Source organism: Cervus elaphus, chromosome 7 (assembly GCF_910594005.1).
Source record: "Cervus elaphus chromosome 7, mCerEla1.1, whole genome shotgun sequence".
Classification (NCBI taxonomy): Eukaryota; Metazoa; Chordata; class Mammalia; order Artiodactyla; family Cervidae; genus Cervus; species Cervus elaphus.
In genome coordinates, this window is record NC_057821.1 from 15,313,921 (window position 1) to 15,329,433 (window position 15,513).

General features: G+C 47.8%; 1 long non-coding RNA gene across 1 annotated transcript; it reads left to right on the forward strand.

Moving 5' to 3' along the window:
* The first annotated feature begins 1,498 nt into the window (after window positions 1-1,498).
* On the forward strand, window positions 1,499-9,352 carry LOC122697736. Its single transcript, XR_006342162.1, has 3 exons — window positions 1,499-1,510; window positions 7,688-7,691; window positions 9,217-9,352. It is a non-coding gene; the product is annotated as an uncharacterized LOC122697736 (long non-coding RNA).
* The last annotated feature ends 6,161 nt before the right edge of the window (window positions 9,353-15,513 follow it).

The following is a 15,513-nucleotide window of genomic DNA, read 5'->3' on the forward strand; positions in this document are numbered from 1 at the left end:
AAGTAGCAGCTATGTGCATGTGTGCGCGTGTATGTAGAAAAAAGGTCTGGAAGGACACACTTGAAAAATAATGGTGGTTACCAATGGGGAGGGGGCTATCAGGGGTTTGAAAGAGCTTCATTTTTATCTTATGTATAATCAGAATGTACTCACATATTCCCTGTGCACAAAAAAATGAAGGAACAAACAAGTGAAAGAAAACAGAACAAGCCCTCCTGTTGACACTGGGGTTTCAGCCCAGCAACCCTGTTCCGACGCTGGCTGGTCCCAAGTCTATTTGTGTTCGTGACCCTTTGCTTCTCTAGAAGTTTCTTTGTCTATGAAGCGGGACACTAGTGGCTGAACAGCCCTTAGAGCTGGCCTCGGGAGGAGTGGATGGTAGCCAGTGAGATGCGCCCTGCAGACCTGCTCAGGAAGCACTGTGCTTCCAGCCCGGGACAGCTGGGGGAGGTGGGGCCCAACTCCGGCCTTAAGTGTCCACAGCACACTGTCCTCCCTGCCCAAACAGGCCTCAAAACCCAGGCCCGGACTTCTCTGGTGGTCCAGCGGTTGAGAGTCCACCTGCCAATGTGGGTTCAGTCTCTGGTCCGGGAGGATTCCGCATCCCACCAGTGACTGAGCCTGCGCGCCTGGAGCCAGTGCTCCACAGCAAGAGGAGCCGCTGCTCGGGAAGCCCGCGCTCCGCAGCTAGAGAAAGCCTGTGTGCGGCAAGGAAGACCTAGCGCAGCCAATAAATACATCAATAAAACAAAGGAAAACCCGGACCCAAGGTCTGACCCGTCCCAGCAAAGCCAGGCGTGGCCTCTGTCCTTGGCTCCCCAGTTTGGCAGAAAATGGCCTGAAGAATCACGTCCTGGGAATCGGCAGCCACATCCCCTGATGACAGCCTGAAACGGAGGCCAAGGTCATTTAGTAGACAGTGGACCCCAGGCTTTCACGTCTGTGACTTTCTAGGCCTCAGTGGTGATTATTTACAGAGTGCCGCCAACCCCCTCTGAAGGTCTGCTTTACTAAAGCTCACACACTCTGAGTATCTGATGAGTGTTGCTGGGAACTAAACGCCTAATGCTGACAAGGGTCTGAATTTTACATCTCCACGGACTATACTATAAACACACAAGCGTATATATATATTTTTTCATTTATTTTATTAGTTGGAGGCTAATTACTTTACAATATTGTAGTGGTTTTTGCTATACATTGACATGAATCAGCCATGGATTTACATGAGTTCCCCATCCCGATCCCCCCTCCCACCTCCCTCTCCATCTCATCCCTCTGGGTCATCCCAGTGCACCAGCCCTGAGCACTTGTCTCATGCATCCAACCTGGGCTGGTGATCTGTTTCACACTTGATAGTATACTTGTTTCAGTGTTATTCTCTCAGAACATCCCACCCTGGCCTTCTCCCACAGAGTCCAAAAGTCTGTTCTGTACATCTGTGTCTCTTTTTCTGTACTGCACATAGGGTTATCGTTACCATCTTTTAAAATTCCATATATATGCGTTAGTATACTGTATTGGTTTTATCTTTCTGGCTTACTTCACTCTGTATAATGGGCTCCAGTTTCATCCATCTCATTAGAACTGATTCAAATGAATTCTTTTTAATGGCTGAGTAATATTCCATGGTGTATATGTACCACAGCTTCCTTATCCATTCATCTGCTGATGGGCATCTAGGTTGCTTCCATGTCCTGGCAACTATAAACAGTGCTGACAAGTGTATATTTTTAAAGTCTGGAAAGGTAAACACCAAACTTACACAGAAGTTACCTCTAAGGAATGTTGTGTGTGGGGTGGGTAGGGTTGAGGGGTAGGGGGTCCATACAGCAGGTGGTCAGGAAAGATATTTGTACTCTACTTCAGATATTGAAGCAGTGCTTGACTCTGCTACAATGAGAATGTTTGCAAATGTTTCTTGCAGGAAACAAAAGGAGGAATGCACCAAATACGGCTTTTCTGTGCTTCAGTGGTGTCTGGCTCTTTGCGACCTTATGGTCTGTGGCCCACCAGGCTTCTCTGTCCATGGGATTGTCCAGGCAAGAATACTGGAGTGGGTTGCCACTTCCTTCTCCATGTTTGAGGCTATTTAGACATAAAACACACACTATTTATTGAACTCTGATGGGGTGCCAGCTGCTGTTAGACGTATTATCCTGCGTTGACCAGATGACCCTACCGGTAAGTGTTATTTGCCCCATTGCAGATGGAGAGAGTCAGGGCACAGGTGGAGGTACACCCAGAGCCTCAGCCACACATACACAGGTTAGTGAAACCCCAGAGTCATGGGAAATGGGTTTTCTCCTCCCAGAGAAAAGCAAAGAACCTCACGGAGAAGATGCTGCTCTCCCTACCTGGGAGTCCCTGGAGAGAACTGTGCACACCTATTCACATGTTATTGGGAGCAAGTGCTAGGGACACTGGACATCCTGGAATTCCGCCTCGCTGGAATGCATCTGGGAGGGCAGTCAGTCCTCCTGCTGGGGAGGAAGAGGCAGGTCCTGGCAGAGGACCACCCAGAGGAGCATGCCAGCTTGCCCCTTTCAGCCAGCACTGAGAGAAGACTCCAAACAGGGGGTCGTGGCAGGTTTGCTCCCCGGTCTGGTCCAGCAGCTACTGCCCAGGGGATGATGAGCAGGGTTGGGGTCTTAGCAACTCCCCTTCTCCCCATAAACCGGGGCCGGCAGCGAGCCAGCTCACAGCTGCCCTCTCCCAGCGCCAAGATGGATTTAGTAAGAGCAGCTAAATGGGCACAGATCACACAGATAGGTGGTTACACTCTCTCCAGACTGGCTGTGCTAACGCAGGGCTCAGCTTTCAGAGCCAGCTTCCCGCGTCCTCCCCTGCCTTCCTCACAGCAAGAGGCAGATGGAGCCTTAAATCCCCCACTGCTGCGCCTCGCCGCGAAGAGAAAAAGTCCCAGCTGGAACTGCTCTCCTGGTGGCCGTGCCAACCCCAGCCCCGGGGCTCCCTGGAGCCCGTGATGGGGGCCTGTCAGCTCCTCCCTCACTCAGCTCACTACACGTTCCTGGAGGCTTTCCTTTCCCGCCCCAGAGCTTCTAGCCACTAGGGGGCAGATAGCCGGAGACCCCCAGCGCACCGTGGGTCACGTTCAGCACCGCGGACAGTGTGCGTCTACTCAGTTGTGTTTGACTCTTTGGGACCCCATGGACTGTCGCCTGCCAGGATCCTCTGTCCACGGGATTTCCCATTTCCTCCTCCAGAAGATATTCCCAACCCAGGGATCGAACCTATGTCTCCTGTGTCTCCTCCAATGGCTGGTGGATTCTTTACCTCTGCACCACCTGGGAAGCCCCTCAGTCAAGTTCACAACCCAATTATGTGGGCTTCCTGTGGCTGCAGACACCCCTATAGTTGAGACTACTCTCGACCTTGACTGGATCCTTTGGCGGGGGTCTCTGCCTGCTAATAGAGGAGATGCAGGAGACGTGGGCTTAATCCCTGGGTCAGGAATATCCCCTGGAGGAGGAAATGGCAACCCACTCCAGTACTGTTGCTGGAAAAATCCCATAAACAGAGGAGCTTGGCAGGCTACTCATGGGGTGGCAAAGAGTCAGACACGACTGGGCAACTGAGCACACACCTTCTGGATTCATCTACGAATTCACAGTCCCTGGACCGGGTTAGTGTCACTACTCCACCTTGTGGACATTCTTGGAACTGCACCCTCAGGAGGCAAAACCTCTCAGAGGCACTGGCAGCAGCGAAGAATTGATGCTTTTGAACTGTGGTTTGGAGAAGACTCTGGAGAGTCCCTGGGACTGCAGGGAGATCCAACCAGTCCATCCTGAAGAAAATCAGTCCTGAATATTCATTGGAAGGACTCCTGCTGAAGCCGAAGCTCCAATACTTTGGCCACTGATGTGAAGAGCTGCCTCACTGGAAAAGACCCTGTTGCTGGGAAAGGTTGAAGGAGATGACAGAGGATGAGATGGTTGGATGGCATCACCGACTCAGTGGACATGGGTGTGAGCAAGCTCTGGGAGTTGATGATGGACAGGGAAGCCTGGAGTGCTGCAATCCATGGGGTCGCAAAGAGTCAGACACGACTGGGAGACTGAACTGCGGCCAACCAGTGAAGGTAAGGAGATGGGTGGGGAACTTGGCATGATGATGTTACCGATGACCACAGTGACGATGATGAGTCGGTGAGTCTGAAATCACATGCTTCTTTCCACTTTCTTCTCATATCACCTCCTCACAGAGGCTTTCTCTGACCACCTTAAAATAAGACCCATCTGTCTTTCTACCCCTCCACATTGCTTTATTTTTTGTAGCAGTTATCATCACCTAAAATATTATTAGTCTGCTTATTGGCTGACAGCGTGAACTCCAGGAGGGCAGGAGCTTCACTGTGTTAACTGACACATCCTCTCTGGCTAAGAGCGCCTGGTATACATGCAATAGGTGCTCAATAAACATTTGGGGAATTAAGGCACTAACAAATGATCCACTAACCCACCCCAGTCGTCCCCCGAGCCCCACGCAAGCCCACATGCTCCTCTCCTGCAAACCCAGCTGTGCCCCTTGTGCTAGAACAATTCCCATGTGGGACCCCTGCGCTGGTCTGGCCCTTCAAGGTCAAGCGCCTGCCTCGGTTCCCACCTTTAGTATCTTCATCCCTCAGTATCATTCCCTGTGCCTGTGGCCCTGCCCAAGCCAGAGTGGCTTTAACTCATTGCTCATCGACTGTGTGCCTGGCCCTGGGCTAGGTGTTTTGTGTACGCTGCCTCTAATCTTCTTAGCAACCTACAAGGTGGGTGTTAATTACCCTCAGTTTTCAGATGAGAGAGTTCAGAGAAATTAAGGATTTTGCACGTGTGATTTCTGCCACCCTGGTGTTTCCTAGAGACTGTGCTCTGTGATGCTAATGGGTGAAACAAGTAAAGAAAAATTTGTATGAAACAGAGTTTCCATGGTGAGAAATTTTAGAAAACATGACACATGGCAGGATTGCTTATACCAGGACTTCTCAGAACCTGTATAATACCCACAGGCACTGAAACCCTGCAAGTGGGGAGGAGCATATGGACAGCACAGAGCTTTCCAAACTTATTTGACTTCGGAATCCCCTAATCAAGGAGCACCTCACCGGGACATGACTTGGGATTCGACACCCGTAACCTTGAAAGCATCGAGATCCACCTCAATCCACCAGCGATGCCCAGAGGGCGGGAGTGGACACATGTCCAGCATTTCTGCATGTACCTTGCCTGATCTAGTGACAGCCCAGTGAAGGAGGACTCGCTTATCCTCACCACTTTCCAGGTGGGGAAACCGAGGCTCAGAGATGGAATCTGCTCTATTTGCCCCACGGATATTTGAAGCAGGTGGAGCGTGACTCTTCACTGGGATGATGAGGGTGAAAACAATCATGAGGGCCCATGAGGAACCTGAAGGCAGCCACAGGGCCTGCATGGAAGGAGCTGGGGGTAGGGGTGTGGCTGTCCCCAGCCCCTGAGGGTCGCCCTCTCACCAGCCCTGACAAACAAAGGCCTACAGCCACAGCCCTCCTCGATCCTTGGGTCCACGTTCCTGCATGCTCCTGCAGTTTTAATTAAACATGGCGTATGGCGGCTCATTAAAAAGAAAACAGTTGTTCTATTTCTAAGTAGCCTCAGGACTCCTGACTATTTTTACTGCTCAAACAACATTGCAGAGAATTTTATAGTGTTTGAACTTGGCATTACCTCTGAGCCCAGCAAGACCTCCAGGCCAGGGCTGAGAGACCATTCTGTCCGCTCCAGGACACCTCCCTCACGGCACCAAGGATCCACCACAGGCCCCTCCTCCCGCCAGCAGCATCCTTCTCATTACCGGTGGTCCTCATTACTGGAAGTTCTCCTCACTTCGGAGCTCCGATACACACCATTTGGCTGTTTGGCTTCCTGTTTTGTTCTTAGTGCTTTTCTGGGAGGCAGCCTATTAACAGTATTAGCTTATCCTTGGATAGCACTTCATGGGCACCAGGCACTGTTCTAAGCCCTTTAACTGCATAAACTTGCTGAAGTCTCACAACACACCTGTCAGCTAAGTCGTGTCATGCTCCATGAAACTGATGGGGAAACTGAGGCAAAGAGGGGCTGGGTTCTTTGTCTAAGATTATAACCTCCTCGTTGGTGAAGCCAGGGCTCAGACATAGGCTCTAGAATTGGTACTGTTAGCCACTATATTGTGCCATCTGCTAAGAATTTCCCAGGTTTGGCCCTGCCGTGTCTACTACCTGCTTCAGGGTGGTAATTCTGCCACCAGATCCCAGGCCAACGATGGCAGCAGGCTGGGTCACCTGCCTAGGTCTCCAATCATCACCTGGTCCTGGACTGGCCTCACCTGTGGCAGACTGCATTTCCCAAAGATGGTGCAGTAGCCATCTCTCACCCCACATGCTCTTGGAGAACCTCCCCACTCCCCCCACTCCTTGAACCAGGGCAGATCTTTGTGACGGCTTCAATGAATAGAGTGTAGCCAAAGTGACACCGTATGGCTTCAGAAGCCTGATAACAAAAATGCCACGCACAACTGCCTTCTCTCCAGGGACTCGGCCACCAACTTGTGAGCAAACCCACATAACTGTTGGCGAGACCCATGTCTCCTAGCTGACAGTCAGAAGCAACTAGCCAGCCGGGGGCGGCGGCGGGGGGGTGGGGCACTCTGAAAGCTAACTGTTAGCCCCCAGTTAAGTAACTCAATAAACGCTATGGGAAGTAGAGGCCAGCTGTCCCTACCCAGCCCTGCCCAAATGGTTGAGTCCTGAGCAAAATCAATGGTGACTGTCTTCTGAAGCGTTCTGTGACTCTAGGTGGTCCTCTCTGACATAGCTTATTTTACTACTGTGTTGTGTCTACCAGAATAGACATCCCCCCCACCCCGTTTTTCTGTCTCCATGACTCCTGTCCTCTCTAATAGAGAAAGTGAAGGCTGATGCTTTTCCATCTGCCCACCTCACTTCAGGGAACAGGACACCACCAGGCTGGGTCCAGACACCATCCTTCCTCCCAGGAACTGAGATCCATCCTCTTCATGACAAAGACTAAGTCTCCTAGGCAGTGGGGTCAATTCCCACCTACTTTCTAGTTCACAAATTCTCACTGCAGCAGTGCCTCACTCTGCCATGTGCCCCTTCTTTTGAGTTTTACATTTCATTTATGGAAACTTTATTTAGTTCTTTTGCAAACTGGTCAGTTTTGGTAGCTGTTCTTTGCTTCACACCATACTTTCAATCTTTTCATTCTTCAAACGTGCTAAACTTCCTACTTTTGTACTTGGTATCATGATTACAATAGTTCCCATTTGCGGGAATCTGATCCTTCAATCTGTTGTTTCTAATAACTCTTGCTCATGGTGGCTTGTTTCCTTGTGTTGTTCGGTGGTTTTAAATTGTGAGCTCATGTTCTTTGCAATTTTTATCTGTGAGAATCTTTAACATCTGCATTTAAAATGTGTTCTCCACACCAGTCAGAATGGCCATTATTAAAAAGCCTACAAATAACAAAAGCTGGAGAGGGTGTTGTGAAAAAGGGAACCTTCCTAACTATTGGTAAGTTGGTGCAGCCACTGTGCAAAACAGTATGGAGGTTCCTCACAAAACTAAACACAGAATTACCATAAGTTCCAACAATGTCACTCCTGGGCATACATCCAGACAAAACTACAATTCAAAAAGATACGTGCACCCCTCTGTTGACAGTAGCACTATTCACAAGATAAATCTATTCACAAGATTCAACCAAGATAAAGAAACCACCTAAATGTACATCAACAGACAAATGGATAAAGATGTGGTACATATACATATTCAATGGAATATTACTCAGCCATAAAAAAGAACAAAATAATGCCATTTGCAGCAACATGGAGGCAACTAGAGAGTATCATACTAAATGAATTAAGTCAGAACAAGACAAATACCAAAATGTATCACTTATACATGGAATATAAAATATGACCCAAATGAACCTATCTACAAAACAGAAACAGCTTCTTGGACACAGAGAACAGAGGAGGTTGGGGGAGGGATAGAGTGGGAGGCTGGGATGAGCAGATGCAAACTGTTATCTAGAGAATGGATGAACAACAAGGTCTTAGTCTATAACACAGGGAACTATTAATATACTCAATATCCAGTGATAAACCATAATGGAAAACAATATAAAGAAGGATGTTTCTATACATTTAACTGAATCACTTTGCTGTATAACAGAAATTAACATGACGTTGTAAAACAACTATACTTCAATTAAAAAAAAAAAAAAGTGTGCTTTCCAGAAAAGATTTGGTTTCTGCAAGGCTGTTAGGGTACCACCAATCTGGAATCACTGGCAGATTTCACAAAAATTTACAGGTCTATCTCGTCTTATTGCACTTCACTTTTGTGCTTCTCAGATACCATTTTTTTTAAAACAAATGGTAGGTTTGCGATGATCCTGCCTCCTGCAAGTCTATCAGTGCCATTTTCTAACTACATTTGCTCACCTTGCGTCTGTGTGTCACATGCTGGTAATTCTCCCAATATTTCAAGCCTCCACCAGCAGAAAGATCATGACTTGCTGAAGGCTTAGGTGGTGGGCAGCGTATTTTAACAATACAGTATTTTTAAATTAAGGCATGCATGCTGTTTTCTCAGACATACTGCTCTTGCATGTCTAGCAGGCTGCACTATAGTGTAAACATAACTTTTACGCACCGAAAAACAACAACAAAAAAATGTGTGTGACTTGCTTTACGGCCATGGTCTGGACCCAAACCCAGTGTCTCTGAGGTATGTCTGTATTAGATTAAGTAGGAACCTCAAGGACATGCTACCATGGCCACAGCTGGCTCTTTGGGTCCCCTGAGGTCCCCTCTTCCTCTAATGGGAGAGGTACATTTTTATTGGGGTACAGCTGCTTCACAGCATTGTGCTACTTCCTACTATATGGTGAAGTGAATCAGCTGCATGTGCACAAACATCCCCTCCCTTCTGGGTGACCACAGGGCGTCGAGCAGAGTCCCCGCGTTACATAGCAGGGTTCGCCAGTTCTCTGCCCCGTGCATGGCCATGTATACACGTCAGTCCTCCTCTACCAATCCGTCCCACACCCCCCTTCCCCCATCTTGGTATCCATACATTTTTTCTATGTCTGTGTCTACTTTTGTTTGGCAAATAGGCTCATCTGTACCATCTTCCTAGATTCTAAGCATATGTGGTAACAGACTATATTTGTTTTTCTCTTTCTGATTTACTTTATTGTGTATGACAGTCTCTAGGTCCATCCACGACTCTACAAATGACCCACTTTCGTTCCTTATAATGTCTGAGTAGCATTCCATCGTGTATACGTACCACATCTTTTTTTAGCCATTCCTCCATCCATGAGTAGAAACATTTAAAAGTCTGCTTCAAGTTCCGCTCTCATTCCAGTGCCCCAATGTGCAGAAATTTGCCACATTTTAATCTGAGTTAGTTTTCCTATTTCTTTTCTTACCCAAGATCCCCAAGACATGCTTAAGGCACTGTGTACCCCCTGGTAGAGAAGAGGCCACTAGAAATGGAGGAGTTAGGGTTAAAACAACAAAGGAAAGACAAACATTTTTATGGAAAAAATATTTCATGTAACAAGTAAAATTGTTTTCTAAATGACTTGGCAGTTCTCCCTGACATATCAATTAAGTTAACTACAATTCAATTTTATCTTTCCTTGAAGTACATTCCTCTACCTGATAACAAGTGGTTACCATTTACTTCAGTGACTACAGGCTCTAAAATGCAATTCTCAAAATACTCTTTTCACTTCAAATATCTTAACTCAGTGGATCTTTCAGTGGTTCAGCATATTTATCCACCTGCTAATCTGCATGCATCTGGTTTGACAATCTCTGCATTATAGCAGATGTGTGAGCTATATGTTGCTACTCCTGAACCTAGTGGCTTTAAACCATAACATTTAAACAGTTCATGAGCCAGTCTGGGCTCAGCTGGGTGGTTCTTCTGGCCTCAGTTGGGATTAACTTACATATTTGGAGCTGGGTTAGGTACTGGCTGACAAAGACTGGTCTTGGCCAGGAGGACTGGGCTGACTGTTCTGTTCCATGTGGTTCTGTTCCAGGCTGGCCTAGGTGTGTTCTCAAGAGAGCATTTTATGCAAGCCTCAGAGGTATCTCACCCACGGATATTTCACTGGACAAAGCCAGTTACATGACAAGTTGAGGGTCAAGGGATGGGTATCACTCTCCAGCTGAGAAATGCAACAAAGGGTGTGAATATGGGGAGAGAGAAAGAATTGTGGCCAAATGATGCAGCCTGTCACAGCCAGCGTCAGCCGTCCCCCTTTCACGGAGCGTGTTGGGCAGCTGGTGTAATGGACCATCAGGGTGTCCCACAGGCACTCGGGAGCAGACAGACAGAACTCTGTCATGGTTTGGTCATGGTTTCAATCAAGGTGTCTCACTCTCTCACTACACACCCGTTGCTCCTGGTAAAACACAGTGTCAGGCTGTCAGGGACCACCTAGGAAGGCAGCAGTCAGACAGGGCTGGTCTTCCTGGGGCCAGAAAGTCCACCCCCAGCTCAGGACAGGGCAGCAACTCAGGTCTCTGGTCATGTTGCTGAAAATAAATGTGGCTAGAGTTCAATCACTTAAAAACCAAACATCATTTCTTTCCTGCATTAACTGGTGATACCTTAAAATAGATGACCTGGAGAGAATCTATCAAATCTTCAGTTTGTCAATACCATGCCAAGGAAAGGAGCATAATTCAGAGAGCAATTATGAGAAATTGTGTAAGGCAGTGCAGAGTTCAAGGTCAGGGGCCAGGCTATCCACCTGCCTCCATGCACCAGAGCTCCCCCCAGGGCTGGGGCACACCAGCCGTGTGCTTAACAAGTGCACACTGACCTCGGCTTCAAAGAATATCCTTGTGATGTTTTGGTGCAAAGAGAGCAACCAAGTAGATGAGCCTGAAAAAGATTAGGGGAGTCCCTCAAAGGCCTTTGGTCTGAACCTAAGGTTCATATGTGGTATATTTGTCAGAACTGTCACGGGAGCAAGTGACAGAAACCTAACTTGGGGTCACCTGAAAAGAATGGGGGATTTATTGTCTTAGAACCCTCCCTGGGGATTTTCAGACAAAATCTCAGGAGAAAGAGGCCTTTCCTGGTCACAGAATTTCCAGATGGAGGTGAGTCCAGAGCTGGTTATTGATCAACTCCTCAACAACTCCCCACCTTCCACCTACAATGTTAAGAAAAAAGGTCAGTGAGATTAGAGTTTAGGCAGAGAAAAGCTGGGAAGCAGAGGAGAGGGAGGAAAAAAGATAGAGCTGCTGTATCCAAGTGTTCCTGAAGCCAGCTTCTTTGCCAGCCTTCCTGGTTATTTGGTCACCTGAGACAATAAATCCCTCATTCTTTTCAAGTGACCCCGAGTTAGGGGCCCCAAACTAGAAACAAGCCAATACCAATCAACAACAGAATGGATACAAAATTTGTGGCAGATTCACATGTGGAATACTCCCCAGCACAGAAAATGAACACTTGTACACAACAGATATTTGTTAGAAGCTACACACACACAAAAACACATACTGTGTGCATGCACCAACAGAAGTTCAAGAAGAAGCAAAGCCAACTTTAGTGACAGAGATCAAACAGTGGTTACCCCATGGGATGGGGTAGAGACTGGCAAGGGGCACCAGGAAGACTGCGGACGTGCTGGAAAACGGGTTATACAGGCGTGTTCACAAATAAGGAGGCATCAAGCTGTACACTACAGATCCATGTGCTCTACTGTATGTACACCATACCTCAAGGCAAAAACCAACTATTCATTATCAGGTTTGATTGAAGTTCCAAGCCCTTCAAGTGGCACTTGTTCATTCATTTATTAAAAAGAGAACCTGGGGTTTCCCCATCTAGGCTTCCTACTGGATTCGTCTCTCAGTTTATCTCCCTACAGGTGATTTAGTGAGACCTCACTCAGGAGACCATTCTGGGGTTCCACCCTCCCCTTACCCAGTTCACAAATTCCAACCACGTAAACCCAGAAGTTCCAAAGGGGGCTCCAACTTTCCTGGGCTCAACCCTCAGGGTGACCTGGGGTTGAGGATGCCAGTTCTCACACCCCATTCTCCTGAGCCAGGTGGCCCTTGTGTGGCCAGGAGGGGCTGGAGCTCCCTGGAGGAGCTAAGGAGGCATGCCAGAAGAGGCAGGATGTGCAGAGATCAGTCCTCCACACTTGCTCTGAAGGAGGACGATCAAAAGAAAAACATCATCATAGAAGGTTCTGGAGCCAGACAGAGGACCATGTTTACAGGGGCCAGACACTGGGAAAAGGTGTCTGTTTTGGACTTGCTTTGCGGGTTGCCTAATTCCTTACTAATTCCTTACATCTGGTGGGAAACCACTAGATGACTTTGATCTTGCCCATGTCAACTTCCTCACAGCAAAATGAACCCTAAACACCCACTCATAGACTTAGCTTGACAGACAGGATGGAGAGCGAGGTGGGAGGGGGGTTCAGGATGGGGGACGCATGCATACCTGTGGCTGATGTTGATGTTTGGCAAAAACCGTCACAGTATTGTAACGCAACTGTGTGCTTGGCTGCTCAGGTGTGTCTGACTCTGCAACCGCATGGGCTGCAGCCCACCAGGCTCCTCTGTCCATGGGGGTTCTCCAGGTAAGAACACCAGAGTGGGTGGCCATGTCCTTCTCCAGGGCATCTTTCTAACCCAGGTATCGAACCCAGGTCTCCAACACTGCAGGTGGATTCTTTACCATCTGAGCCACCAGGGAAGCCCTCTAAAGCAATTATCCCCCAATTAAAATAAAAAAAGAGACGTTGCAGAAAAACTAATCTAGTTTACACAGTGCCTTTGGTGTGGAAAGAACTCTTCCTCAAGAGGTTGTACTACCTTACATGGAAATTTACATAAAATACTGATTTTCTTAGAATAAGATATATAATTGCCATCTGTTGCAAAAACTGCCATATTAGGTTTTCAAAGTCTCTAATGTGACTGGTCAACAGCAGGACTGTGCCGTGTACAGCGTGAGCAACCACACACATACATCCCTGCCTGCAGAATGTGAGGCCCCATGAGAATATATGAGGTTTGCCTTGTTTTTCTAGCCAGGATGCTTAGGTTATCTCCTTTATTCTCGCAGGGCATTATTCTTTCCATGAACTGAACTGTGGTTTCCAAACTCACCCCTGCCCACAAAAGTTCATGTGTTTGAGGCTTTAGGAGAGAATTAGGTTTAGATGCGGTCACTGGTGGGGGCAGGGGTAGATGGACTCATGATAGGATTAGTGCCCTCATAAGAAGAGGGGGACTTCCCTGGTGGTTTACACAGTTAAGAAACGGTCTGCAATGCAGAAGACTGAGACCTGGGTTCGATCCCTGGATCGGGAAGATCCCCTGGAGTAGAAAATGGCAACCCACTCCAGTATTCTTGCCTGTAGAATTCCATGGACAGAGGAGCCTGGTGGGCTGCAGTCCACGGGGTCGCAAAGAGTCAGATACAGCTGAGCACACTAGCACAGCAGGAAGAGGAGGAGGCATGTGGCGCACTCTCTGCCCTGTGAGGACACAGCAAGAAGGCAGCCACCTGCAAGCCAAGAAGAGGGGCCTCACCAGGAGCCAACCCAGCCGTACCTGACCTGGGGACTCCCAGCCTCCCATGAAACACTGTCTACACCTCTCAGTCTGTGGTACTTTGTCTCGGCAGCCCAAGCTGAGTAGCACATATTGGTACCCAGAAGTGGGGTGATGCTGTCACAGACACCCAAAAATGTGGGGCTGACTTAGGAACTGGGTAACCGACAGAGACTGAAGAGTTTTAAGATGCATTCGAGCAATATGTATGTTAAGGGGGATTCTGGTGAGGCCTCAGGCAGAAAGGAGGAACATGTTAATGGAAACCGGAGGAAAGGCATGAGCCCTATTTTAATGTGGCCAAGAACCTGGCTGACTTGTCTCCAGGGTTTTGTGGAAGATAAACCTCCGGGGGATGAAATCGGACACTTAGCTATGCAGATCCCAAAGCAAAGCACTGAAAGACTGGTTTGGTTCCTCCTGACTGCCTACAGTATAACACAAAGGAAAAGAGGTGAATTGAAGAGTTGTTAAGCAAAATGCTGCCAGAACTGGACAATCTGGAAAATTTTCAGCCTATCTGTATTACAAAAAAATGAGATGCCCTGACCTGAAATGAAGACTAAGGGTGTGGCTGAACAACCATTTGATTAGGAGATCATGGGTACAACTCCAGGACTTAATCAGACATCTCGGCAGAAGTTAGAAATGGAGATGGGATTACAGTCATGCCTCAGTATCCACTGGGGGTAGGGAGGGGGCAAGTTCCAGAAACCTCACATTTAACAAAATCCAAGGATGTTCAAATTCCTCATATAAAATGACACTGTATTTGCATATAACCTAAGCATATAACCTAACTTTAAATCATCTCTGGATTACTTGTAACATCTACTACAATGTAAAAGCTATATAAATAGTTGTAAATACAATGTAAATGCTATGTAAAAAATTACCTGCATGTGGCAAATTCAACTTCTGCTTTTTGGAACTTCCTGGAATGCTTTTTTGCTGCTGCTGTTGTTTGATTTGGAACTTTTTTTAAAAATACTTTTGACCTGTGGCTGGTTGGAACCTGGATATGTAGAGGGTTTCCTGTATACAATGACACTGCCCATTTGAACTACAGGGGACAGAAAACACAAGATGAAATGAAGGAAGACTGCTGGACTCCTTTGGTGGGCCAGCAGGGCTGGATCATAGAGCTGTTTGACTGTGAACATGCCCTATTCTCCAGGAAAAGGAAAGATGGACCCCAAAGGCAACTCAGAGGTCATCAGAACCACCCTCAAAGTTTCAACAGGCCAGACAGCCCCTGACTGAAGCCTAGGGGCCAGGACTGGCTTGTGGGTTCAGGACAACCTGTGGAACCTTGGGGCCATGACCCCTACTCGGCAGAGCTGCAGAGAAGGGACTTCTGGCCCAGTGGGTCTGGAAGGCAGGGCAGTGAGCCAAACAGGACCATCCTTGAGACTGAAGATCCAGTGGTGTTCCCTTGCCAAGTTTTGACTTGCTTGGGATCTGTTGCTCCTTTTTCCTCTTCTGTTTCTCCATTTTGGAATGGAAATGTGTAACCTTTGCTTGTAAGCACATCACTTGTGGATTCACAGGTTCACAGCTGGAGAGGAACGTTGCCTCAGGATGAACCCTACCCGAGTCTCACCCACATCTGATATTTAGGTGAGACTTTAGACTTGATGCTGGAAATCAGTTAAGGCTTTGGGGGCTGTTGGAAGGGAATGAATGCATTTTTTTATGAGAGGACACACATTTGGTGGGGGAGCAGGACTGGAATGTTATCGATTGAGTATTTGTGTTCCGACCAAATTCATCTGTTGAAGCCCTGATGGGATGGGATCTGTACGTAGGGCCTTTGGAGATAATCAGATCACAAGGGTTGGAGCTCTTGAGACGGGG